At 39.2% G+C, this 25,711-nt stretch overlaps 1 protein-coding gene and 1 long non-coding RNA gene across 13 annotated transcripts in view; one reads left to right on the top strand and one right to left on the bottom strand.

The window, feature by feature from the left end:
• LOC108717998 (regulating synaptic membrane exocytosis protein 1) overlaps positions 1–25,711 on the top strand; it is a 195,401-nt gene that overhangs the window by 15,921 nt on the left and 153,769 nt on the right. The gene's annotated exons all lie outside the window — the stretch shown is intronic.
• Positions 25,522–25,711, bottom strand: part of LOC108717999 — a 45,776-nt gene continuing 45,586 nt past the window's right edge. The window contains exon 4 of the long non-coding RNA XR_005961590.1: positions 25,522–25,701. This is a non-coding gene — a long non-coding RNA (uncharacterized LOC108717999). The remainder of the gene's footprint in view (positions 25,702–25,711) is intronic.

Genomic DNA, 25,711 nt, shown 5'->3' with positions numbered 1-25,711 from the left:
CAAACTTTAGTTACTTTACTGTAAGAGGCATGACAAGATATTATTTGAATAAATACACTACTGTTGTCCTCGGGATATTTTCAGTGGTAAACCAACATTGAAGATGAAAGCCTTTCAGAGAAATATCTTTCACAAATATCTCATTACCTATATCCACATGCATTGGGAGCAAGGAGTATAACAGAGCTTTCCCAGATATGCAAGCATGCCCCAGAATTCAATGGTGGTCTAAATTCAGATTTTCTGTACCTACATGCACAGCCTGAAAGCTAGTACTATTGAATCCATATAATATTGGCTGAAACAGCTGCTTTTTATATAAAGGTATGGGATCTGTTATCCAGAAATCCAATATCTAGACAGCTACGAATTACAGAAAGGCCATCTCCTGTAGACACCATTTTATCCATATAATCCAAATGTGTAATCTATAATGAAACAGTACTTTGTACTTGATCCATACTAAAATATAATAAATCCTAATTGGAAGCAAAACCTGCCTATTGGGTTTATTTAATGTTACAAGTTCCAGATTATGGAATGATCCCTTATCCAAAAAAACCCAGGTCCCAAGCATTCTAGGTCCCATACCTGTACACATTTTGTACTTTTAGGGCCTTCAACAAATCAAGCCAATTTTTTTTTTACATTTTAAACACATCCAGATAAACACAGACCATAAAATAATAGTTAATGTACTCCTTGCTAACAAACAGCGGCAATTAAAATATACAGGGGTGCCTACAATCTTTATTTGTGCTATACTAAGTAAAGTAGACTAGCAGGGAACAAATTATTTATCTTCATGGTTTCAGCTTGCATAGAAAATGTGCTTCCTGACAGTGATATGATTCCCTCTGGTTTTTTTCAGGGAAGAATATACTTCAGTTAGAACTGAAGATATCTTGTCAATAGTCCCAAGCAACTATTTTAAAATCATTGATTCTCTAGACATGAAGCACTGACAGTTTTCTATTGTTTACACTTCAGCACTGCACCATGGAAAGGCCTTATTATACTGTATTTAGAGAGAAGAAAAAAATAAAAGGTGTATTTGTATCAGAGAAATAGAAGTGGCATAATATTGTACAATAACACTTCTTCTCCAGGTGGTCTTAGACCCCCTATCAGATAGTTCCTCTCTAGGACCTGTGATGACACATAACTTCTGGGGTCATGCAAAAATATAGAAAAGTTGCCATAACCATGTGACACATGTAAGCATATAAATGATTGGTTGCTATAGTTACTGGCTGGAGGAATACAAACTAAAGGGGTAATTTAAGCATACCTGAGCTAGGGTTGCCACCTTCTGGCTGTATTGAGTCTGGAAGGGAGGGGGGGCGGGTGTTTATATCATGGGGGCGTTATAGGTGGGCATGAGAACAGGGTCAGTGATTTTAGGGGCAATTAGTGTTTGGAAAACTGGGCAGGTAGTCCAGGTAAAAACCAGGCAACCATTTCCTGGGCAGAAGTACTAGAGTACTCTGTGTTCATGCTGAGAGCACTTCTTTCCTGGGTATGGCTTAAGGTTGCCACATTTGTAATATTAAAAACCATAGGGGGTGTGATGAAGACACAATGGGGGAGGGGTAATGGCATGAAAGGGTGGGACAATTACAAAACAGACTGGAGTGATGACATAGGGGTGGAGCAATAACATGTAGGGCGTGGCTGCTATTTTATCAGCTAGGCCAGTGAAATACCAACCAGGTGGCTGCACTTTAGAGCAAGATGCAGAGCGCAGCATTTGTGGAAGCAAAAAAGCCCTGTCTTTACTGCCTGCTACAACAGCTCAACAACCATTAGGTTATCAGCCCCATGTGTGGGGATAGGCTAATTAAAAACTGCAAGGATGTCCCACCCAATGGTGACATGCAATCACCTCCCTGCCAGTGCTTTCCAAAAAAATCTGCTGGAAAGGGTAGACTTTTCTTTCCTAGCATATCTGGTATAGTTCTGACTGGCTGCACATGTATATGACAGAAAAGAAAACGTAACGAGGTTTATGCACATGTGCCTAACTACAGGAGAACTCAGCCAGTCAGTAGAATGCCACAGAAACATGCAGCTCACTTTGGTCTTCATGTAAGGGATAATTTGAAAGAAAATCAGGACGTAAATAAACAAGGCGTTTACTAGTGCGTTAAACTCCAAATTAGAATTTCGGGTATCATATTTCTAAGTTACTGATTCTACTTCCATGTAGATGTTTGAATTCATTATACAATATGTTCCTTTCAGTGTCGGACTGGCCCACCAGGATACCAGGGAAAGTCCCAGTGGGCCCAGGTGTCAGTGGGCCCTCATGATGCTAAACATTTGACCTATTTCATGGTCATTACCTATTTCTATGAGAACAAAGAGGCTAAATAGGTGGAATAATAGATTATAGTATGTAAAGAAAAGAGACTAGGAGAATAGAGGTTGAGTAAGGAGAGGAAGAAAATAGGGTGGGCCCCTGGTCTAAAAACTTTTGGTGGGCCCCTGGTCAAATGTTTTTTGGTGGGCCCCTGGTGTCCCAGTCCAACACTGGTTCCTTTCCATGCATGTGAAGATCTCATTTTAAACAAGCACTATTTCTGCAAATTCTGCTACAATACAAAATGCAAAAAGGAAAGGTTGTTGGAGCACTCCATGGCTAAATAAAAATGTACTAAAATACAATGGAAGTGCTACTGATCTGGCCAAATTAACTACAGACATAGAAAAAAAGAAGAGAGATTGATCAATGCATATCCCCTGGTCCCCTGTCATATAAGTACTCTATGCAGATGCATGTATTTACAAAGATGGGTTTTTTTGCCTATAGGAAGGGTGTTGGTCTGGGCAGTTTCTCTCTCTTAAAAGCCGCAAGTGGGGGAGGATTAATCTCATGGAACCAATGCTTTGGTCTAAGTTATCTCTCTCCTTTGAAAGCTAAAGGCAGGGGAGGACTAAGCCCTATGATTGAAACCAATGCCCAGGTCGGGAGACCTTTATTTCAGGTAGTGCTTTTATGCCGGGAGGCTTTAGTATTTGAGTATTATGACCAGAGGTAAAGGGTTAGGGACTGCCATATGGGTTTTACCTTGACGTGGTATGATGGCTTATCAATCTTATGATCATAATTTTGCAACTAAAAAAACCCTGTTTTTTTAAATACATGCATCTTCATAGATCACTTATATGGCAGGGGACCAGGGAATGTGCATTGATCGATCTCTCTAGTTTTTATCTTTAACAGAAAATTAGTTGTATTTTAGAAACTTGACATTTCCATGGTTAAGATGTTTTACAAGTACAGCATCCTACACAAGTTGGGAATAGGGTTACCACCTGTCTGGATTTAACCTGGACAGCCCGGTATTTGGAAAGGCTGACCGGGTGAAACCTTCCTGTCCAGATTTCCAAATTAGGAAATCCAGACAGGACAATGAAAATAATGATATAGCGATCAGCCAATCACTTATCGCCATGTCATCAGTCCCGCCTCTGATGTCACCGCCCTGGACATCACTGTTACTGCCCCCACCCTGCCTCTGATGTCATCTGCCCTGCCCCCTACCTGTTTTCTGGCCCCATAAAAGATGGCAACCCTAACTGGGAAGCATTGGGATTATTTACAAAATATACCGACTTTATAATAAACTCCTATTGATTTGCCCTTGAAGGGATGCACATTAAAAAGACATTGATGCCTGCTCACCACTCACCATCTTTTTCAATGTTGTATTTATATTTTGGTACTGAGAAGGGAATGGGTAAGGGGGAAAAAAATCACACTGTGCAATTTATGTTTGATCACTGCTGCACATCTTTTCAATAAAGAAATCTTGCATTCCATTAAGCATATATATGTAGCATGCATCTTTCTAAATCCTACACTAATAGCAATGTCATAACCTATCTAATGTAGGCTTTTATGTTGCAAAATGCAATTTGATGTTAATCTTGTTTTGAGGCCTTTTATTGTGTTAGAATTCTGTATTATATAGCAGTACTGTATTAGATTAGATTTTAGATTTATGAACACTGAAATATAAAAATACAATTTGCCTTTTTCTGTGGGTGATCCTCAGCCAGCCAGAAAGTATGAACAGCCACCCCCTACATTGAGATCTGATTTACCATGGACAGCCATATCATGCCAACTTGATAGGAGGGAAGCTGAAGCAATTCCAGTATTTAAAGACATGTAGCATAACTAAAAAACCCTCAGACATTGAAGCCAATAATGAATAATATATGGTACTGTTTGTACTTTGGGCTAATAATTAATAATATCTTGGCCCCTTTATTGGAGTGTCCTATAAATCTGCTTCTGTCCCTGTCTGTGTTTTACATGAGGGATGGGTGTGCCTGATAGTAAATAGTAATGGGCTGGCACAAACCGGATCACACTCCAAAAATAGATGTAGTAAAAAAGTTAGTTTATTGGAACAAAAACATCACAGCAAAGGCCTTACACGTTTCGTGCCATAGGGGCACTTAGTCATAGGCTAAATGAACATTTATCACACAGTCCTATTTAAATGAAAAATAACCAGTCACATGTATCTAATTGCCAATGGGTGTGTCTGAACTGCTTTATAATTAAAATCTGTAGGTCTCTCTAATGTGGTTTTGGTTTTATGGAGGATTTATTTTATGTACATGGTACTATGCATATGAAAATACGTGGAAACCCTCACAGTATCATGTTCTAGGCATGATATGTACAAGTTCACTGAATGTTGCCAAATCACCATCACTCAATATAAAATCAGATTTGTATTTAGTAGAGCATCATTACTTTTCAGATGTTGCAAACGCAAGATTAAGCACCTCATCGTTATACTGCAAGCTATGGTTTTTGTCAGTTTGTATGAATACTTCTTTTGTATGTCATTTATGACTGTTCTTATTACGTCCAAGCTGTTTATAATTTATGGCCTTATAAAATTAACCTTTTTACATTTTACACATATTGACATTATGAGGGACATTTATCAAAGGTCGAGTTATGTGATTTTTTTTTTAGTCGATTTTATTCACAATTTGAATGGTATATTACTTATGAAAAAAATGTGAACATCTAAAATTTGAACAAATAGTCCCAACCTGAAAATTCGAATCGAACTCAGGAAAAAAAAAAAAACTTGAATTTTGTGCTTAAATCTTTTTGACAAATTTGACAAATAGTCCAAGGGACATTGACTTGAATTCAGCAGGTTTTATGTTTAATTTGAGTTGGTGAATTTTGAACTTGAAATTCGATTTCAAACCTGCCCCTATATGTTATCGCCCTCTCCCTCTCTCTCTCTCTCTCCCTCCCTCTCTTTCTCTCTCTCTAAATATATATATTTATATATTTATATATATATATATATATATATATATATATATATATATATATATATATAATATATATATATATATATATATATATATATATATATATATATATATACACATTTGTAGGTGCTTGCTCAATATATATATTTTTTACAGGCAGGCCGTCATTTTACATATGTATGTCAAGTTGATTGTACAACCCCTTTTCAGTTAACCTTTAACAAGATTTAACCATAGTCATCTTTATATCTGGAATTGCACAAATGTTCTGATGTCAATCTGTAAATGTCAGTCTGCTAGTTCCGAAACAGAATGTGACCAGCTCTTAAAGTGTTGACTTATGGTTAACCATCTGTCATGCACATATTCACATTTCATTCTAAAATTGTAACACATCATTTTGATCACGAATTCTGATAATTGGAACTTTGGGAAGGAGTTTTTGCATATTAAATGCAGAAAGTCTTAACCACCGACTATCACTGTGTGTCAGTTTCCTATAGCTGGATTATAGAAGGATCTAGGTTCCCTGGATTCAAAATGTATGCTAGGTCTACAAAGAATAGTTGCAGATTCTCTAGTACAGTTTCATCTTTGGTATATCTCTCTCTTATATGAACAGTAACACCAACAAATGAAAGTGTATTAAATGAATTAAAATAAAACCCACTGTTGGCCTGCGCTGGTAAAACTGGTTTGTTTAGTTCCGAAACTCTATTAAAGCAAAAACAAGCTGCTGGGTAGGCACAGGTTACCCAGCTGATAACAGATAAGCCCTGTAGTATACAATAGGATTCTACATAGCTTATTTGTTAAATACTATTTGTCTTGTGCTTGAATGGCTGGCCCCATGGCTACACCGCAACTTGTTTATATAAACTTTAATAGTCTTTCTGAAGCAAACACTCCAGTTTTACCAGTGCAGGGCAACACTACATTATTCATTCATTACTTTCAGTTTTTGATGTTACTGTTCCTTTAAATACAACACAGGGACAATTGGCCATCCTACAGTCTGTAATCATAATATGATTGTCTTTAAAAAAAATGAAAGGTGGAAACTGCAGGTCTCTCTAGCCAAGTATAAATCCTACCTATTGGGAACAAGTATGGTAAAGTAACATCATCTTTAATTTGATTGGCATGGCTAGAAAAACAAGTTACAATCTACCATTTACTGTGTCCTTTTGCTGTGGTATGATACCTACAGACTTCATGCATAGGGTGGTCATTTTCTTTCTATACTGCCTATTGTTTGTTGATGCTTTGCTTGTCTGTGGCCGTCACAGACAAGAATTTTTAGCAGAACATGTCAGGATGTGTTCTGTATTAAACACACTTTTTACCATTCCGTATTCATTATCTAAATCAGGGGTCTCCAACCACCGGGCCGTGGCCCAGAACCGGGCCGCGGACAGTCCTGAACTGGGTCGATAAGCCTAGCCCACAATTAACGCCGGCATGCCGAATTGGACACGCAGTTGCCGCTGACCCCCTCCCGACCCACCTTCACAATTCCCGACCCCTCCCGTCCCCTATTATTTATTTATTAACATGTATTTATATAGTGCCAACATATTGCATAGCACTGCAAAGTAAATGTGATTATATAACTAAATCACATGAATTATATACATAGAACATATGGAGTTACATACATCACAATCAATACCGGTACAAAAGGTGAGGAAGGCCCTATGCAAAAGACCCCGACCCCACCCCCCAGTCCTTGCAAAAAAAAATTTTCATTCTTGACCCCCCCCCCCCCCGGTCCCTGGGCCAAAAAAGGTTGGGGACCGCTGATCTAAATGACACAAGATACAGAATATAGCAGTCAGAAGTCGGAGATGGATCATAAAGTCAGTGGAGACAATAAATGTAAAGCAGCAATGATGGTCATTATTGGTTTGAGACCTGTTATCCAGAATGCTTGGGACTTTCCAGATAATAAATCCTATGCCGGTATAGTCCTACAGTTACAGATTTGACTAAACATCTGCATGCAAGGAAATACAGTACAACGTTGCTGTTGAAACATCCCAGAGGCTGTTGGAAAGACATTAATAATCAACCTGATTTTATGTTTGACGACATCTGCTGCTGCATTTTAATTGTTCTAGCTAGATGCCCATCGATATGCGTAATAAAGCCAACTGCACAAGTGGAAAGAATTTCCAGTTTCTTTCCTTCATATTTCCTTTAGCCCCTCCTGAAAAACTTGCACCAGAAATTTGCCTTTTGAAGACAAGTCAGTAGCTGGATTTGCTGGTTCACGCATTCTGTACCATTTTGCTGGGATCCATAAGCAATGTTTTTAACTGGCTCATTTTGCTTATATCACAGTGATTAGGAATTTACAATGTGATATTTATAAGCTGACATAAATCTTGTTGCAGCAAGTCATATGCGTGAGGGTGATCCCACCAGTAGACATAAAGTGATGCCATCAGGTGTAATCACACTCGTGTCTGATATGCCTGTGTGAATGAGGCTTTAGGGTACTCAAAAATGTGATTAATTGTGCTAAAAACAATATAAGCCCTCTAACCTCACCAATTCACAGCATCTTTCATCTAAAGAAGCCACCTGTAGCTTTTGCTATTTTTGCCAGTAATTTTCAATATAATAAGCCAATTTACACAGAGAGCAACTGAAGGACAGAAATGCAACAAATGTTTGAAGATTTATCAAGGTTAACTGTACAACTGTATGTGAGGAATCTATTTCTGTTATCCAGAATGCTCGGGACCTGAGGTTTTCTGGATAATAGATCGTTCTGTAATTTGGATCTTCATATCTTAAGTCTACTAGAAAATCATGTAAACATTAAATAAACCCAATAGGCTGGTTCTGCTTCCTGCAAGGATTACTTATTTCTGAATTGGGATTAAGTACAAGCTACTGTTTTATTATTACAGAGAGAAAGGAAATCATTTTTAAAAAATGTGGATTATTTGATTATAATACACAAAAGCCATGAATATCCTGTAAATTATATCCTTATAAATGGTGAGTTCTGATGTCATCAGTTATAAACGGTGAGTTCTGATGTCATTTCCGTCACATGACTCACTGAAACTTGTGTATTATAATAAATAAAGTACCCCCAGTTGCAAAATATGAGGATATTAGAAGTTACCTCGGAGTTCCATGACCTGTATAAAAACACTCGGCCTTCGGCCTCGTGTTTTTATATGGTCATGAAACTCCTCGGTAACTTATAATATCCTTATATTTTACAAGAGGGGGTACTTTATTCACTATATAATGGAGCCTATGGGAATCGGAATTTCCGTAATTCAGAGCTTTCTGGATAATGGGTTTCCAGATAATGGATCCCATACCTGTAGGGGCAGATTTATCAAGGGTCGAATTTCGAAGAGTAAAAAACTTCGAAATTCGACCATCGAATTGAATTACTTCGACATTCAAGTCGAAGTATTTTTTAATCAAAAATTATCATTTTCGGTCTAAGTAAAATCGTTCGATCGTATGATAAAATCCTTTGAATTGAATGATTTAATTGATCGCTCGAACGATTTTACTTCGACTTCTAAAAACTTAGCCAAATGTTGGCTATAGGTTCTAGGAGGTCCCCATAGGCAAACATAGCAATTTGGCAGGTTTAAGGTGGCGAAGTGTCGAAGTCGAACTTTTTTAAAGAGACAGTACTTTGATTTTCGAAGTCGAACTTTTTTACTTTGAGTCGAAGTCGAATTTAGGCCTATTCGATGGTTGAAGTACCCAAAAATTAGTTCGAAATTCAACGTTTTTACATTCGAAAATTCACTTCGACCCTTAGTAAATGTGCCCCGTAGTGTCATTATCGACTTAAGCCTTGTATTAGCATAATTGTCATTAAAGAAAACCCACCTGTTTCCAGATGGAAAGTTCACATTTATTGAAGGCCTGCTAAGATGTAAACTTTGCTGAAATTGGGGGGAAAAAAACAAGAGAAATATTTTTATCCATTCTTGGCAATAACAAGCGACAGCTGGGCTTAAAAATAATCAACATTTTGTTTTTATTCTTTTCTCATGACGATGAATGTCAGGATGTGTAGGCGTGCATAAAATTAAGATTACTTGAAAATGATCAAGATCTTTAAAGCAGCACTCAAGTAAATGTTAGGAACAAGTAGGGTTTGTTTTGGGGCAGGGCAGAAAGGGTCAGAGGCACATATTATATTAATAGGAATAGTTAGAAATATTTAGTATATACTTCAAGGATAACCAACTTGCAGCCCTCCTGCCGTTTGATATTGTTAGGGGTTGCCGCAGCAGTTTGGAAATATGTAATTGTTTAATCCCAACTGAAGAAAGTGCTAAAGCTCTTGCCCCTATAATGACTGCACTATACAATAGCTTAGTTTTAATTACCCAGTAATTTCCAGCCTCCTTGCTTTCTCAGGTATATGGAAAACACAGAAAAAAATGTCTCTCATTTGTAATGTACTGGAGCATTTTGAACAATGCAGACTTTCACTCTGTATTTTTAACCAAATGTCAGGGTGGTCATGGCAACATTATGTATTAGTAACATTTTAGGGGTCATTTACTTGCCACATTTCAGTGGCATGGCTGCTAATTTTGACAAGTTACCACTGTAGGCTAGTATTCAAATGGACTTCACTATGTTCTGACAATACATGCAGAAAGCTCAGTGTGAATATCTTTAGGCAGCACCGTGCCAGGCATCCTAGGCAACCTGGGCGGTCACAGCACCCAACAGGCGCGTGCATGTGTGTCAAAAAGGACGCGCGTCCACAAAAAGTACACACTTGCCAGCCAGAGTGGCGAGACGGAACTGGAATAGGAATAGGCATGTGCCTACTTGGCTTCCCACTAGTTCAGTAATAACCTGAGTTTACTGGTGTCATTTTGTGTCCCATGACTCACTAAAACTTGTGTATTTTAATAAATAAAGTACTCCTTATTGGAGTTCCATGACCTTCAGCCTTTATATGGTCATGGAACTCCTCAGTGACTTATATTATCATACTTCCTAACTGTCCTGTTTTTCGTAGAACAGTCCTGATTTTGACCGCTCAGCCTCCAGATTTGTTACTGAAATGTCCCAACTTTCTTTTTGATCTCCTGCACTGAACAGCCAGAAAAAGATACCAAGTTTCTAAAACTTAATTGGCTTTTTGCAGAGAGCCCAGCATGGATACTTAGATACTTTTGTAACAGTTTACGATAAGCAGGTCTCTTGGAAGAACCTAGACTCGCAGCTTAAAGGGCAATTCACCTTCATTAGCAAAACTGTAATAACACAGAAATGTGTTCAAACTTTCATAACCTGCCAAATTTTGTAAAATGGACACGATAACTAGGGGGTGTGGCCACAAAAATGGGCATGGCCAAAAATTTTGCAGCACGCCGCGTGGCAAATCTTTTTGTCCCTCTTTCTATTTCCAAAATGTTGGGAGGTATATAATATCCTTATAATACACAAAAGCTATGAATATCTTGTAAATTATATCCTTATAAACGGTGAGTTCTGATGTCATCAGTTATAAACGGTGAGTTCTGATGTCATTTCTGTCACATGACTCACTGAAACTTGTGTATTATAATAAATAAAGTTCCCCCAGTTGTAAAATATGAGGATATTAGAAGTTACCTCGGAGTTCCATGAACTGTATAAAAACACTCGGCCTTCGGCCTCGTGTTTTTATATGGTCATGAAACTACTCGGTAACTTATAATATCCTTATATTTTACAAAAGGGGGTACTTTATTCACTATATATTCACTATATTAAACATTTACCATGGTAAAGTGGATTTTTATAGTAACGATGGTGATACTATTGACTGCCTCTTTCTGCATTCATTTCAGGTGTAGGTGCCTGCCAACATACTGTCCTAAGATGATAGCAGGGGAAAGTGCTAAGTGTCAGGGTGATCAATACATTTTACAAGCTATTTTTGGAATTCTAAATTGCTTCCTCTGAAATGCAAAGAAAAGGCAGTTACTTGTGGAGATCAATTAATGTTTATTGTGCAGTGAGATGGAAAGAATCCAAAGCAAATTTGTGACTTGTATACCAAAGAAAGCAACGGAAGGGACTGAAAGGGAAAGTGAACAATGTAAGCTCACTGCTCTGAAGATCAGATTACAATTGTATTCAGCAACACTGGAACAAAGTAGTTTTTTTTGTAATCTTTTAGCATATCCTATTGGCTTGTTGTTGGTTAAACATGAATGAATATGCAATAGAGAATTTTTCCCTTTTTAAGGTTCTTGTATGTTATTGACTATTGCATGTCTCTGCCCAAAATGCCTTATGGGAGAGTTAAACTCTCGTTTTTGTTATTAAGGCACTGCTATGTACAGTATATGGCACGAGGCAAGTAAATACCTTCGGTTTTCAGATGGCTTTTTTGCTGCAAGTCTTGCACGTGAAGGGCTTTTTGGCTTCTTTTAGCCCATCTCACCCTAACCAGGCTAGTTTCTCTGCTTAACTGTACATACAAAGGGGAATGCTATTCCAGTAGTAGTAGTGGGAGTAGCTGAGCCTTTATTTAATGTTGGATGAGTTATCTCTATATTTGAAGAAGGAAAAACACTTGGTCCTCTGGCTGGCAAGATCAAGGAGGAGTATCTGTTCTTATGATCCTTTGTGAAGAACGGAGAAACACTTGGTCCTCTGGACTAGGCTAGCAAGCGGAAGCTTGATGAAAGCTGGGTTGCTGTGCTCCCATGAGGGAGGCACCTGATTTGCTTTTGAGTCGGGGCTATGCACATGCACCTTTGCCTAATCATGCTTCACTTCCTTTGCCCCGGCCATTAGGTGGGCGGGAAGTTTTTTCTTTTCCCGGCCGCCAGCTGGAGCCTTACCAAAGGCAATCAATGGCATTGCACCCACACACTCCAGCACCTTTTTTGTGGGCGTCATAGTCCTTTGGCTGGACCCCAGGCCATGACACGCCCTGGGGGAAGCTTCGGCAGAACCCAGGGTAGACGGAACTCCCCCTAGCTTCGGCTAAGGGGAGTCCAAAACGGCCCTCAACCCCTTCGGGGGGGGCGGGGATGGTGGGCCCTCCCTACCTTCGGCAAAGGGGGACCCACCCACTCAAGCTGTCCGCGGGCGGTGCCTGGGACACTTGGGCAATGGAGCCCATGCCTTCGGGTAGGACTGATTCAATATCATCTCTACATTTTCTGAGCAAAATCAGTCCAGTGTGCCAGTAAATGGCGGATACCATTAATGCCTGTTACTATGAACAAGGTATGCTGTATGCTGGTGCAAAATAGGTGAAATCTGCTGCTCAGATATGCCCGCTGTAAGGCTGGCATATTAAAATCTCAGGTAGAGGTAACATCTTGCAGTTTCCAACTCCCTACTGACTAACTGGAGTTAGCTGAAGTCTCTAATTAGCATTGAGTGTCCTTCATTATGAGTGCCAGTTCAAATGCACTGTAGGTAGAATGGATCCTTAGCTGTATCTCTTGACTGGTTTCCATTCAGCAGATTATGGAATACTTTAAAGCACTGTTCCAAGATATGCAAAAATTCGACTTTGACAGTGCAATTCCTAGAGTTTTAGCATAATTGCAGCCGCTACAATTAGGCACACCGTTCTACACCAGATTCTTGAGGTGCAGAGATTTGCCGGTGTTAGTAAGCTGTGATAGAAGAGGTGGAACATGGGTAACATGGTCATGCATCTTGTTTCACTGAAGGAATCAAAAATTCTGCATTGGATAAATGCAATCGCTGCTGTTACAAAGATATGACTGCAGCATTCTCAAACCATAATGTTTTTGATATAAAGTAATAAAAAAATGCATAATGAAATCTGTACTGCCAGTAAATACCTTAAGCAGATATGCTCATGGCTGTTTGTCTGCTGCTAAATTGGCTGGTTTTATTGCCTTATGCATTATAAAGAACACTTAGCTCCCACGTTAAAAATCGAAAATAACCTGAAGTCTCATTTGTAGTCAGTGAACGTCGCGCCGTGCTGTGCTGTGTACGTGAAGAGAGTAGAAAGGGTTGAGTGGGCATTTGGCAGTCATTCATCGTCATTGATTGCCAGTCATTCATAAAAAAAACGCTGCAAAGCTCGGAGAGGTGGAGTCACAATAGAAAAGCCTTTGAGACATTCGCTGGAGCCATTGGTTTGCATAATCTAATGTGATTACAGAGGCCACTGTGATACTGTATGATGAATATAATGAAGAGATGTATGATAAGCTTGCACGTAATTAAAAAGAAGTGCTAAGCAACATGCACAGAGAATTCTCTGGAAGCCCTGTGTGCTGATCTGATACCAGCACGTAATCAGTCCCCTGTGTTGCACATCCTGGCCAGACATATGTAATGGAACATTACAGGCTAAAGCCGTTTTTTGTTTTTTAAGATAAAATGTGCATCCAGGCAAAAGCATTCAGATTTAGCAAAATGACATGATTTATTCATCGGAAGAGAAAGAGAATCAGATATACTTTATTTCAATGAATAAAAAATGCATGACTTTCAGTAAGGCGCTCGTCAGTCCTTTCTATGTGTACTTCTCCTTTTCCCATCATGGTGAATATCTAATGGTAATAATTAGCTATTGAAAATAAAGGTAACAGTTGTTTGATATTATCAGTATAAACATCAGGGCTGTCCTGAATGCAGTCCATTTATAGCACAACTCATCGCTTCAAATCTTTTAATATTTTACTATATTGTTCTATTTAAATTCACCTTTCCCTCATTCTTTGTAACTTGCTTTCTTTTTGAAAAAAAAAAAATAGTACATTCGCATTTATATATATATGTGGCATTATGATCACTGTGAGCATATTTCAGAATGATTTTACCTGCACATAATAACCAGTTACAGGTTGTACTACTAAATCATTATTTAGTTATATCTCATTGTCACTACAGTTTATTAATTGACCAATGGTTTCTGATGAAAGGTATATGGGCTTTTCTCTACACATCTGTCATAAACAGAACACTAGTGTTGCAGAAAAATAATCGAATGCAGTGGATACAGATCTGTGGGCTGACCCCCCCCCCCACCCCACTGTGGGTGTTAGAGCTGTACCATTGGGACACAGTCTGAATGTCAGTTAGAGGAAGAATGTACAAAAGCTCTACTAGCATTTCCCCAAAAGCTCTACTAGCATTTCCCAGCTGCCCCTGGTCATGTGACTTGTGCCTGCACTTTAGGAGAGAAATGCTTTCTGGCAGGCTGCTGTTTTTCCTTCTCAATGTAACTGAATGTGTCTCAGTGGGACATGGGTTTTTACTATTGAGTGTTGTTCTTAGATCTACCAGGCAGTTGTTATCTTGTGTTAGGGAGCTGTTATCTGGTTACCTTCCCATTGTTCTTTTGTTTGGCTGCTGGGAGGAAAAGGGAGGGGGTGATATCACTCCAACTTGCAGTACAGCAGTAAAGAGTGATTGAAGTTTATCAGAGCACAAGTCACATGACTTGGGGCATGTCAGATCTAGCCCCATGTCAGATTTCAAAATTGAATATAAAAAAATCTGTTTGCTCTTTTGAGAAATGGATTTCAGTGCAGAATTCTGCTGGAGCAGCACTATTAACTGATGCATTTTTTAAAAAAAAATTTTTTCCCATGACAGTATCCCTTTAATGTTTAAATCAATTGTTATTAGACATAAGGTATGGAGACCCAAATTAAACAAAGACCTGCTTATCTGCAAAAACTCAGGTCCTGACCATTCTGGATAACAGGTCCCATACCTGTATAGGAACTAATTTCAGCATAATCCTAGAATTCTGCAACCTGTTCCATCATTTTTTGTGTAAATTGTGTAAAAAGCATTTGTTGGCTATATGGATGAATTATCTAGATGCACTTGGATGTTTCATTGTGGTATCTTTATAGCTGGATAATTTATTTTATTCCATATCATTGCTGCAATGTATGCATTATTTTACATAACCGTAGACCTGGTATAAACTATAGAAGTGAAAGGGACAACAAATAAAATGTACCGTGTGCCACCAGCCTTAAAAATTGAAAATATAAGCTTATTTTTAACAAAGACTGGACATCCTCATCTATATGTAGCAGAAAAGAGCATGACTATGTATACGGAACGCATTTTAGGACATCATCAGGAGAACACACCCTCCTCAGCCATCAGCCCTCCCTCCTCAGCTCTCTGCCCTCCCTCCCTCCTCAGACCTCAGCTAGTAAGTCAGGTTGATGGCTGAGGAGGGAGGGCTGAGGACGAAGAGCTTTTTGTCCTGAGGACCGAGGAGGGAGGGCTGACGGCTGAGGAAGGAGGGCTGAGGAGGAAGGTGTGACTCAGTGGCGGAACTACCGGGGCAGCAGGGGGTGCACCCCCTCAGGGCCCCCCGGCAGTCCGTTCGCCGCTGAAAATGTGGCCAAATGCGGACGTACGGAGGGGGGGCGGGGCCCGGCTGCGCGTCACGCACCAGGGCCCGCCCCCCTCTAGGATCGCTACTGGTGTGACTGCAGCCTTTCAGGATGGGAGAAAAAGCAGGATGAGAGAAAAAGCAGGCGATGCTGCACTCATCTGCCTTAGGAGATTGCATTCTGTATATATAATTCAATAATCTTACTCCCTGGAAAACAGAGTACTAAGAAAATGGAGACAAAAGTTACTGAGGCAATGTAAAATGTAACACCTGCTGGTGGAGTGCTAATGATTCCTTGTGCTGAGCTAGAAGGGCAAGTTAAATATACAGTCGTTCAAACGAGGAAAGCAAAACGCCAGTTTGTACCTAGATTGTTCTTGCCCTTTTTTTATTTAATGTAATCTTTTACAGTGATTTTGGCTTTGAATGCGATCATGTAGAATTGCCAGCGGCCTCTGACCTCACATTTACACATGGGCACATGTATTGTCAAAGCAAAATAAAACACATTGCCACTGTCACATGCTCACTGACCAAAGCTCAAATCAGTAACGTAACTAGAGGGGGCCGGGCCCTGGCGTGGGACATGCAGCCGGGGCCCCCCTCCGTACACTATTTTCTGTGCGGAATCCAGTGGCGCGCGAGCTGCTGGGAGGCCCTGAGGGGGTGCGGGCCCTGGCCCAATCACAGCCCCTGCTCCCCCGGTAGTTACGCCACTGGCTCAAATGACTACAAACTACTGGTTCTGGATAAAAGCACTTGCTAATGAAATTGATGTCATTTCTGCACTCAGTTAATTTTCAGGGGTGTTTCATCTTAAATTAAGTGTGTTATAGATTGTCGTCTTCCTAGCAACTTTGCAATTGGTCTTCATTACTTATATTTTTCTAGTAGGTTTTGAATTATTTGCCTCCTTTATACTGTTGGCAGTATATCACTATTCTATATCACAGAGGGTAGAGGCAGACATAAAATAGCCAGAATTGCCATTTGCTTCCCCCCATTCATTTGACTGGGAAATGCATGACAGTGCACGTACTGATGCTTTTCTGCCCAAAAAGCTGAATAGAGCATTTGAGTGAATAGGAGGCAGAATGGGGGGTAGCAATGACAGCTGTTGCCATAAACTGGCAGATGTATGCACTGCATGTCATAAGCCTTAGAAGTACTATTATTATGTCTTCTGAAATCTCTCTTGATTCCAGGGGTGTAAAAATACATGGTTAGTCTCTTTCTTTCAGTAGCAAATTAAAGAATTTACATATTCTGTAATCAAAGGGACAAGCAGAAGGCATGTTTAATATAAGCCTAATCTATTTACTTTATGTTGAACTTAGGTGTTAATTGTGCTATTGTCATATCGCAAAAAATATGAATATACATTTTCCATGCATCATTGGGACGTTATGCCAGAGGTAAAGAAAAAAGATGTGTTTTATACTGTAACTATAATCAATAAAAAATAATAAAATACATTAAAAAGTTATGCGTGCAGCACTTTTTTGTTTTTGTATTTCTTAGTTTTGCTTGAATTTAAATTTGAATTTAAAGAGAAATAAAGGTAATGCAATATCAGGACATCTTTGCCAGTGTTTTTGTGACCTCTGTTAGTAGGCAGAAAGGTGGTTTGAAAAGAAATCTTTGAGTATGAAAAGTGATCCCAGTTTGCATCAAAATCTACATACAGACAGTGAAAGCAAAATCAATGGTATCGATTGCCCATAATATTCTCCAGAGACTTTAATCCACTTGAACGTGTGTCTTGAACTCAAAAAAAAAAAACAAAACAAGGAATTTGGTTCAGCTGCTGAAACTATTTATGGAATGAATGGAGAAAAAATCTTTTTGGAGACATGTGACAGCCCTTTCAAGCATGGCAGCCAGGTGGTTTTATTGCTAGAACGAGTGCAGGGGAAAATTTGCAGATCTTCAGAGGCTTCTTATTATGGCTTATGGGCTATAGTGCAAGCTGTCATACTGCAGCCTCTCCTGATAGTCACTCACTACACACTCCTGTGTCCCACACAATTCCCATTCCATGGATTGAGAACTGGAAGTCTGCATTCCAAGAATTTTGATTGCAGTGCTTGTCCCAGAGAAGATTGTTGCTGATGTGAAAACACCTAGGGCCTATTTATGAAGCTGTAAAAAATGATTTCCACCAGAAAATACAGTGTAAAATAAATGACATAATTTGGAAGCTGTGTATTTCTGCTTGTATGTGATGTGCTGCTATCCAACGCGAACATGCAAATGATCCTTTAAAAAGAACTGGTTGCAATATTTATTAAGGTTTGGGTTTTTTTTTTGTTTTTTTTGTTCAACATGCACAAATGCCACATTTTATATACAGTATATATTTTTGGCACCAGGTAAATATAAGTGTAAAAGTCACCTTGATTGGCTGGATATTACACAGTGATTTCTGACATTACTGTAGACGCAAGGTATATTTGTGCTTAATGAAAACTAAAGCTTAACTAAAGAACAATTTAAGACTGATTAGTAAATCAGATAATTGTTAAATAGCAGCTCAGAAACTGTCAGAATTAGTGTCAGAATTTAATAATCAGCCCTGTAGCAACAGCTTATATGACAGGCCAACTTTCTTTTGCTGCTTGATAATTTCCCATGATTGACCTCTAATCTACATTCTCAACAGCTGCTCAGAACACACTAAGCATTCTGCTTGTCCAGACACTCCTAACACAATCAAAGATTGGAAATTCCTGTGACAACTTTGAAAGCCTGGATCATTACTACTATAGAGATGCTGAACCTGTAGGCTGGATCAATAAGTTCAGTACCGTATATACTCGAGTATAAACCGAGTTTTTCAGCATCCAAAATGTGCTGAAAAAGTCTACCTCGGTTTATACTCGGGTCAGCGGGCAGTAGCTGAGATTGCAGTCACTTTTAATCATTCCTATACCAACAGTACACTTGGGGAGAGACTGCAATATCCCACAATGCCCTCTGTTGGTTATATGAAAGAATAACAGTGACTGCAATATCACACAGCACCCTCTGTTGGTTATATGGAAGATTAACAGTGACTGCAATATCACACAGCGCCCTCTGTTGGTTATATGAAAGAATAACAGTGACTGCAATATCACACAGCACCCTCTGTTGGTTATATGGAAGATTAACAGTGACTGCAATATCACACCGCGCCCTCTGTTGGTTATATGAAGAATTAACAGTGATGACAATATCACACAGCGCCCTCTGTTGGGTATACGAAAGATTAACAGTGATGTCAATATCACACAGCGCCCTCTGTTGGTTATATGAAGGATTAACAGTGATTGCAATATCACACAGCGCCCTCTGTTGGTTATACGAAAGATTAACAGTGATGGCAATATCACACAGCACCCTCTGCACATGGTAGTGGGACAGTGGGACAATGCACACAGTAATCCGTTTGGCAATTCTCTGTCACCATCAACTTTGCAAAGAAGTCCAGTTGATCGCTGGGGGGGTCGCTTTGGCAGAATGTGCGCTGCTGGGAGACAGGGCTGTAGTTGTGTCTAGGCTTATACTAGAGTCAATAAGTTTTCCCAGTTTTCGTATGTAAAATTAGGTACCTCGGCTTATACTCGGGTCGGCTTATACTGGAGTATATACGGTATATAAATTTGGCATTTCTAGCCATATTCATTTTTAGAGTTTAATTCTCCTTTAAGGTACTATGATGGTAATGCAATTAAAAGTAAAGATTAGTCTAATTTCCTGTAGCAACCAATGCTACATTTGGACCAATAAATACTACCTGCTGATTGGTTGCTGTGGGACAGTAGGACAGTATCAAATGCTGCACCTACATATAGGGATGTACCGAATACACTATTTTAGCTGAAAGATTCAGGCAAATACTGAACCGAAACCAGTGGAGCAACTACTGGGAGTACGACTGCACCAGGGTCCGCATCCCCTCGCTGCCATCTTGGTTTTCGGAGGGGGTTGGGGGCGCCCAGCTGCATAGCCTGTACCCTGGCCCTGTCCCTGGTATTTCCGTTACTGACCGAATCTGAACCCTAATTTGCATATGCTAGGGCTTGGGTTAAAAATAACCTTGAGCTCAGTGACAAAAAGGCACATGATTTTAATGATTCAAATTTTGTTCTGCCAGGCACTTTGATTCGTCCAAATCCGAATCCTGCTGAAAAATGGCCAAATCTTGGGCGAATCTCGAACCGAATCTTGGATTTGGTGCATGCCTAGTTGTTAAGGATACACTAGTGAGCAAATACATTGAGTAACAATGAACAACTTTTGTTTTGAAATTGATGCATCTTTTGTGTCTTCCTGTGGATCTTATAAGCATGAAAAGTTGATGTATAGCTAAAGTTAGTTTCCTTTAGTACAGGAAGTAGATGAATTATTTGAATTAAAAAATATCTGTTGTTAAAATGTTTTGGTCCGTTCATGAATTTCTCAGGAAGCTGTGATCAAAACCGTATTTCTCTATAGTGTGCAGTTTAGCAAGCGCCATATTCTGATGATTTCCCATAGAAGCACAGCTGGAAATAGTAGAACATTTTTCCATTTGTTATATCAAGTTGAACAAAGGCTCAGGAAGCACGAGTGAAGGCTAAAAGGTCTGTCATGTTAGATGCTGTTGAATTGGGGAGTATTCTTAAACGTTAAAGTAACATAGTTCAAAGGATTGAAAAATAATGATTTCCACCTGCTGTGAAACAGAACATATTTCGTAGCTGACAGAACTTATAGAAAAATATGTTGCCGAAATCCTGAGGCATTTCATTAAGAGTAGCAATGCACATCAAAAGTGTATCCTTCCTTTCTTTAAGTAGACCCTTAAATGAATAGCTATGGTTGCATTTCATCTTCAAGCATTGTGCTATTTGTTTTATAACATTTATGTGACTTACTGTATCTAAAATATGTTTTTTTCATGTGAATAGCATTTTGATTTTGATTGACAGTATGCTTTAAAATCATTTTAAAGTAACCCTTAATATAATTGGTCATAATTTTTCATTTTTTATGATTTTTTTTTTATAGATATTTAGCTGTTTATTCAGTAGCTAAGTGGTTGCTAGTGGTTGCTAGACCCAATTGGCTGGTTTTGCTTCCAATAAGGATTAATGATATCTTAGTTTGGATCAAGTACAATTTAATGTTTTGTTATTACAGAGAAAATGGAAATCATTTTTAAAAATGTGGATTATTTGGATAAAATGGAGTCTATGCGAGACAGCCTTTCTGTAATTCAGAGCTTTCTGGATAACTGATACCACACTTATACTGTTTTCTGTTGGGATTATCCTGAATTTGCCAGTAAGAACCTTCGCTCAGAACATAATATTAGACTTTGTAAAAAAATTGTTGCTTCTTATTATAAATGTATTTTTCAGGGCTCAATTGGGTGCAAAATGCACGGTATGTGTTGTTCTTCATATTAAAATGGTTTTATACAGTGGCAGAGAATTTCTTATTGTAAATCCTTATAGATTAAGCCAGGGAAGTAAAACCCAATCCAACAGGAAGTCAGGAATTTACATTGGTCTATAATTAGACAGAACACTATGATTTCCCTATTAGTAAATACTGTAGGCTCTGCGTTGGCAGACTACCAAGCTACTGTGACAGTAACTTAAAGAAAAAGAATGGGCATAGCATTTAATGCTACACTAATTGCAGGAGCTGTCAACTCTCATGGAATACATCTAAAACGAATTATTCCTTCTTTTTAATATTTTAATTGTTTTAATTCCACTCCTCCTGAAATTGATATACAGTTAAATATAGTATAATATACAGAATGAGAATATCATTTAATTAGCATTGACAAGATCACCAACTTATGCTGACCAAGTTAAGTGTTTATAGTGGCAGCACAGCAGATTGCTTTGTTTGACTAAATTCTTGAATTGGTGAGGGTTAAAGGGATAAGTACATTAAAGTACAAGTTACTTAAGGATGAAAAGCATCTCATATTGGAAGTACGGGTTCAGTGGTGGCCTTTGGATACCTATATGGTAATGCAAATATGATATGCAAGAGCAAGAGATTGGACTGGGGTTTTACCAGTGTTGAACCTAGCCAGGCGACCAGACTGGAGCCCTCGGCCACCGCACAACCCCCCCCCCACATGTGTTCACTAGAACGGCGGTGCAGTGGACGGATCACACAAAAAATGACCAGATGTGCAGGGGACAAGGTCTATTAATGAGCCAGCGTTGAGGGGACAAGGGCATGGAGGCCGGATAGGCAGGCAGAAGTGGTACAAGCCTAGCTCCCCCATCAATGTTCCCTCTATTTGTGTGCACGCACACACAAACTTTGACATAAGAGTTATTTTGGGCACACAGCCAAGGAAAAATTTGAGGGAACATTGCCCCTCAGCATTGCATCTTAGGCACATGCCTTTTCTACATGTGACTAGTTCCGGCCTTGAGTTTAGTCCAGAATTATATGTTGTACTCAGCTTTATAGCAAATAATAGCTTGAATTATTCTGGAACATGGCGCTGAAGGAATCCAGTGTGCATGTGAGGGTTCAACTCAGCACAATGATAAAACACATCTGAAGAGATTATTAGAAGGTGAGCCAAGAAACAGGATTGATGTACAGTACATATGAATTCTTACAGCAACCCAATGTGGTTACAAAAACCCACACAGTTTAAGGGATGCACATACATAACTGTTGAATTTATAAGAAGGTTAGTCTGTTTTTATGCTGTATATTCCTGGGCTTTCTCTAGTGTCAAAATGCATTTTTCAAGAAAAATGTACAGTTAATATTGCAGTTATATTCCTCATATCACAGTGGTTTTGAATGATTCATGCATTAGAAAAGCGATCTAAATGATCATGTGTAGGTATGAGCATCTTGAGAACATAGCCTCACTGGTAATATTGGTCTGAGGAAGCAGAGTATGATAATGAAGTTAGCCCAGTGAGCCATGAAAGCAATAAAGGAAATTAATGAGTCCTGCTTTTAAAGGCAACATAAGTGCTGCATATAAATGTGTAGTAAAAAAAGTTCTAGAAAAAGTACTATAAGGAATTCCCTGACTGAAACACATTTGCTATTTATGGGCAAAATACTGTTTTATACTAATAACAGGTGTTCCACCTATCTTTCCTCTTGTTGATGTTTTGTGCAAATGTCACCCCCATCATCCTCAAATAGACATAGCATACACATTTGTTGAGTTACCCAAAGAGTAACCCTTCCTTTGAAACTAATTCTTAATAAAAATGCCATATTTTGTATACTGCACTTATTGCACCAACCTAAAGTTTCAGCTTCCCAATAACAGCAATGATCCAGGACTTCAAACTTGTCACAAGAGGGTCACCATCTTTGAAAGGTGCAGAGTAAGCACAGGGGAGCTCATGGGTGCCATCTTCTAGCTCTTCGGTATCCTTTAGGTCCTCTTCCTTGCCTTCAGCAATTTCTGACACTTTTTGCGCATATGCAGTTGCTTTGAACTGAAGACTGCTCCAACTGTGCATGCACCATTACGGCGTTTACTTCCCGAAGAATACCGAAGAGCCGGAAGATGGCTCTGCTGTTCTTACTCTGCACCTATGAATTAGGGCACTTTCAGGGGTAATTACGAGGGGAATCAGGGGAGGGGGGACTATGTAGGGTAGTGGGTATGGGTTTTTAATGTTGGGGGGTTAAGTTCTCCTTCAAGGAAGAGCAATCCTAAATACACCTTTTCTGTATGCTCGGATTATTATTTTTTTTTGCTGGCAGGGAGAAGAGATCTGTTTCCACAAGTCAGGCTTACTCTCACCTTGAAGCTTAAAAGAAAAAACTGTATCTTAGTCCCCAGCTCATTCATCACTTGACTACTATCTAATATGATACTATTTATCATACTGAGAGACTTGTATTGCTGCCAAAGGGCAAAATCATGTGCATTTAAATGCTCTTCACAAAGGTAATTTTGTCTTTGCATGACAACTCACCTTCCCTCTATAACCACTACACTGTTTTAGGCAGCTTCAGTGAATTGCTTTGGAATTAGGACCTGCCTTGAGGAGGGCCTCCTTTGTGTGTTGTACCTAACTGTACACTATTCCTTGCACACAGTTAATTAATACAGACAGAACCATTGTTTTGTTTCTAGCTGTCAGTATAGGTAGGTGTTTTTGTTAATGCAACATAAATAAAATGCCATATAATCTATTCCCATAATGTTGAGATTGAGGGTGTACACATGGACACAGAATCTTCACATTGAATCCAAGATCAATTCGTTTGCTAAAATTATATACTAGGAGAACTTTACATAAAATGCATTGCAACTAAATTATTTATGCCTTTACTACTTAACATTAATTTGTATTGATCTGTTTTGCTTTTCATTCTTTGTTCTGTATATTGACAGCTACATTTATGTTGCAGGCTAAAGGAAGTTACATTGTTCCTCCTTGGTTGATTTATGCATGCTTGTGTTGAGTTTGGGTTTTAATGGGTTTCTTTAGCAACAGAAGCCTAATGCAAGCTGTTAAATATATAAAAGGCAAGATAGTAGTCTTTTTATAAACAGAGCAATGAGAAAGGAGGAGAAGAAGCTAAAGGCAAAGGGATCAGGCGCCTTCCTGGTTAGTCAAGCATTGTACTCAGGATACAGTAGGTGTTCTCCCTATGCGTCAGAAGAGCTGAGTTCATTCAGAACACTGTTAGGGGCCTCCTGGTTTCATATCATAAAATATGGAACAACTGAAAACTGTTTTTATGCTAAAGGGGAAAATTTATTTTTCCTTAGGAAAAAGTAGTAGTTGAGTATATTGAAATATATTATTTCAGATTGTCCCAAACTTCTGTAGAGGCGTTATTGGGCTTTTTTATTGAATGAGTTTGTATTACAGCAGTCTGTGCATTGCTGAATCTTACATGTGCAGTGACATGACAGCAAAATGCACAGGGATCTGCTGTTAGTAGTTGTTGGCTACAGGCAGGGCCGCTGTTAGAAATCACAGGGCCGCGTACAACAACATTTTTAGGGGCCCCATGGGCCTCGGCCCCCAATCCCTGCCCAAGATCCCGCCCGTCCCCAAAGAACATTTTTTAAAAAAACATTGGCGCCAGGGCCCCCCCTTACCAGTTAATAAAAAATTGGGGCCCCAAAGAATATTTTTTAATAAAACATTGGTGGCAGGGGCCTATAGAGTATACAAATAATAAATTGGTGTCCAGGGGATTAAAAAAATAAAAAAAACACACATTGGTGTTCAGAGGAATTGAACTCATGGCTTCAGGACTTCAACGTCGCCTCCTTTCGTGACTTTGGGTCTTTTCGCCACTTCAGGAATTCAATTTCGACTGTTTTCGTGACTTCTGGTCTTTTTTGCTGCATGTTTCCGTGACTTTGGATCTTTTCGCCACTTCAGGCTTTCAACTTCGGTTATTTTCGTGGCTTTCGGTCTTTTCGCCACTTCAGGACTTCGGCTGTTCGGCTTTTTCGCCTCTTCCACATTTTGGCTGTTCGTGACTTCGGAAAGGAGGCGGCATGGCTTCTGCGCTGTTAAGGGGGGCCTGGCTCTTTCGAAAAGTTCAGCACGGCCGGGCCCCCTTCAGGGGGACCTGGCTCCAGGGTATCCTCTGGTGCAGAGTTATGGAGGAAGGTTATCTCTGCTCAGCCCTTGTTCCACCTTGTCACATGTACTCAAAAAAACCTGTACAAAAGTACAGGTATGGAATCCGTTATCCGAAAAACCCGTTATCCAGAAAGCTCTGAATTATGCTATAGCTGTCTCCCACAGACTCCATTTTATACGAATAATCCAAATTTAAAAAAAAGTATTTCCTGTTTCTCTATAATAATAAAACAGTAAAACAGTACCTTGTACATGATCCAAACTAAGATATAATTAGTCTTTATTGTACGCAGAACCAGCTTATGTGTTTTATTCAGTGTTTACATGATTTTCTACTAGTAGAATGAAGGTATGAAGATCCAAATTGCGGAAAGATCCATTATCTGGGAAGCCCCAGGTCCCGAGTATTCTGGATAACAGTTCCCGTACCTGTAAAAGG

The sequence above is a fragment of the Xenopus laevis genome, chromosome 5S (genome assembly GCF_017654675.1).
Source record: "Xenopus laevis strain J_2021 chromosome 5S, Xenopus_laevis_v10.1, whole genome shotgun sequence".
In the NCBI taxonomy this organism is placed as follows: Eukaryota; Metazoa; Chordata; class Amphibia; order Anura; family Pipidae; genus Xenopus; species Xenopus laevis.
Note: the sequence above shows the minus strand (reverse complement) of the source record. Positions and strands in the feature narration are given on the sequence as shown.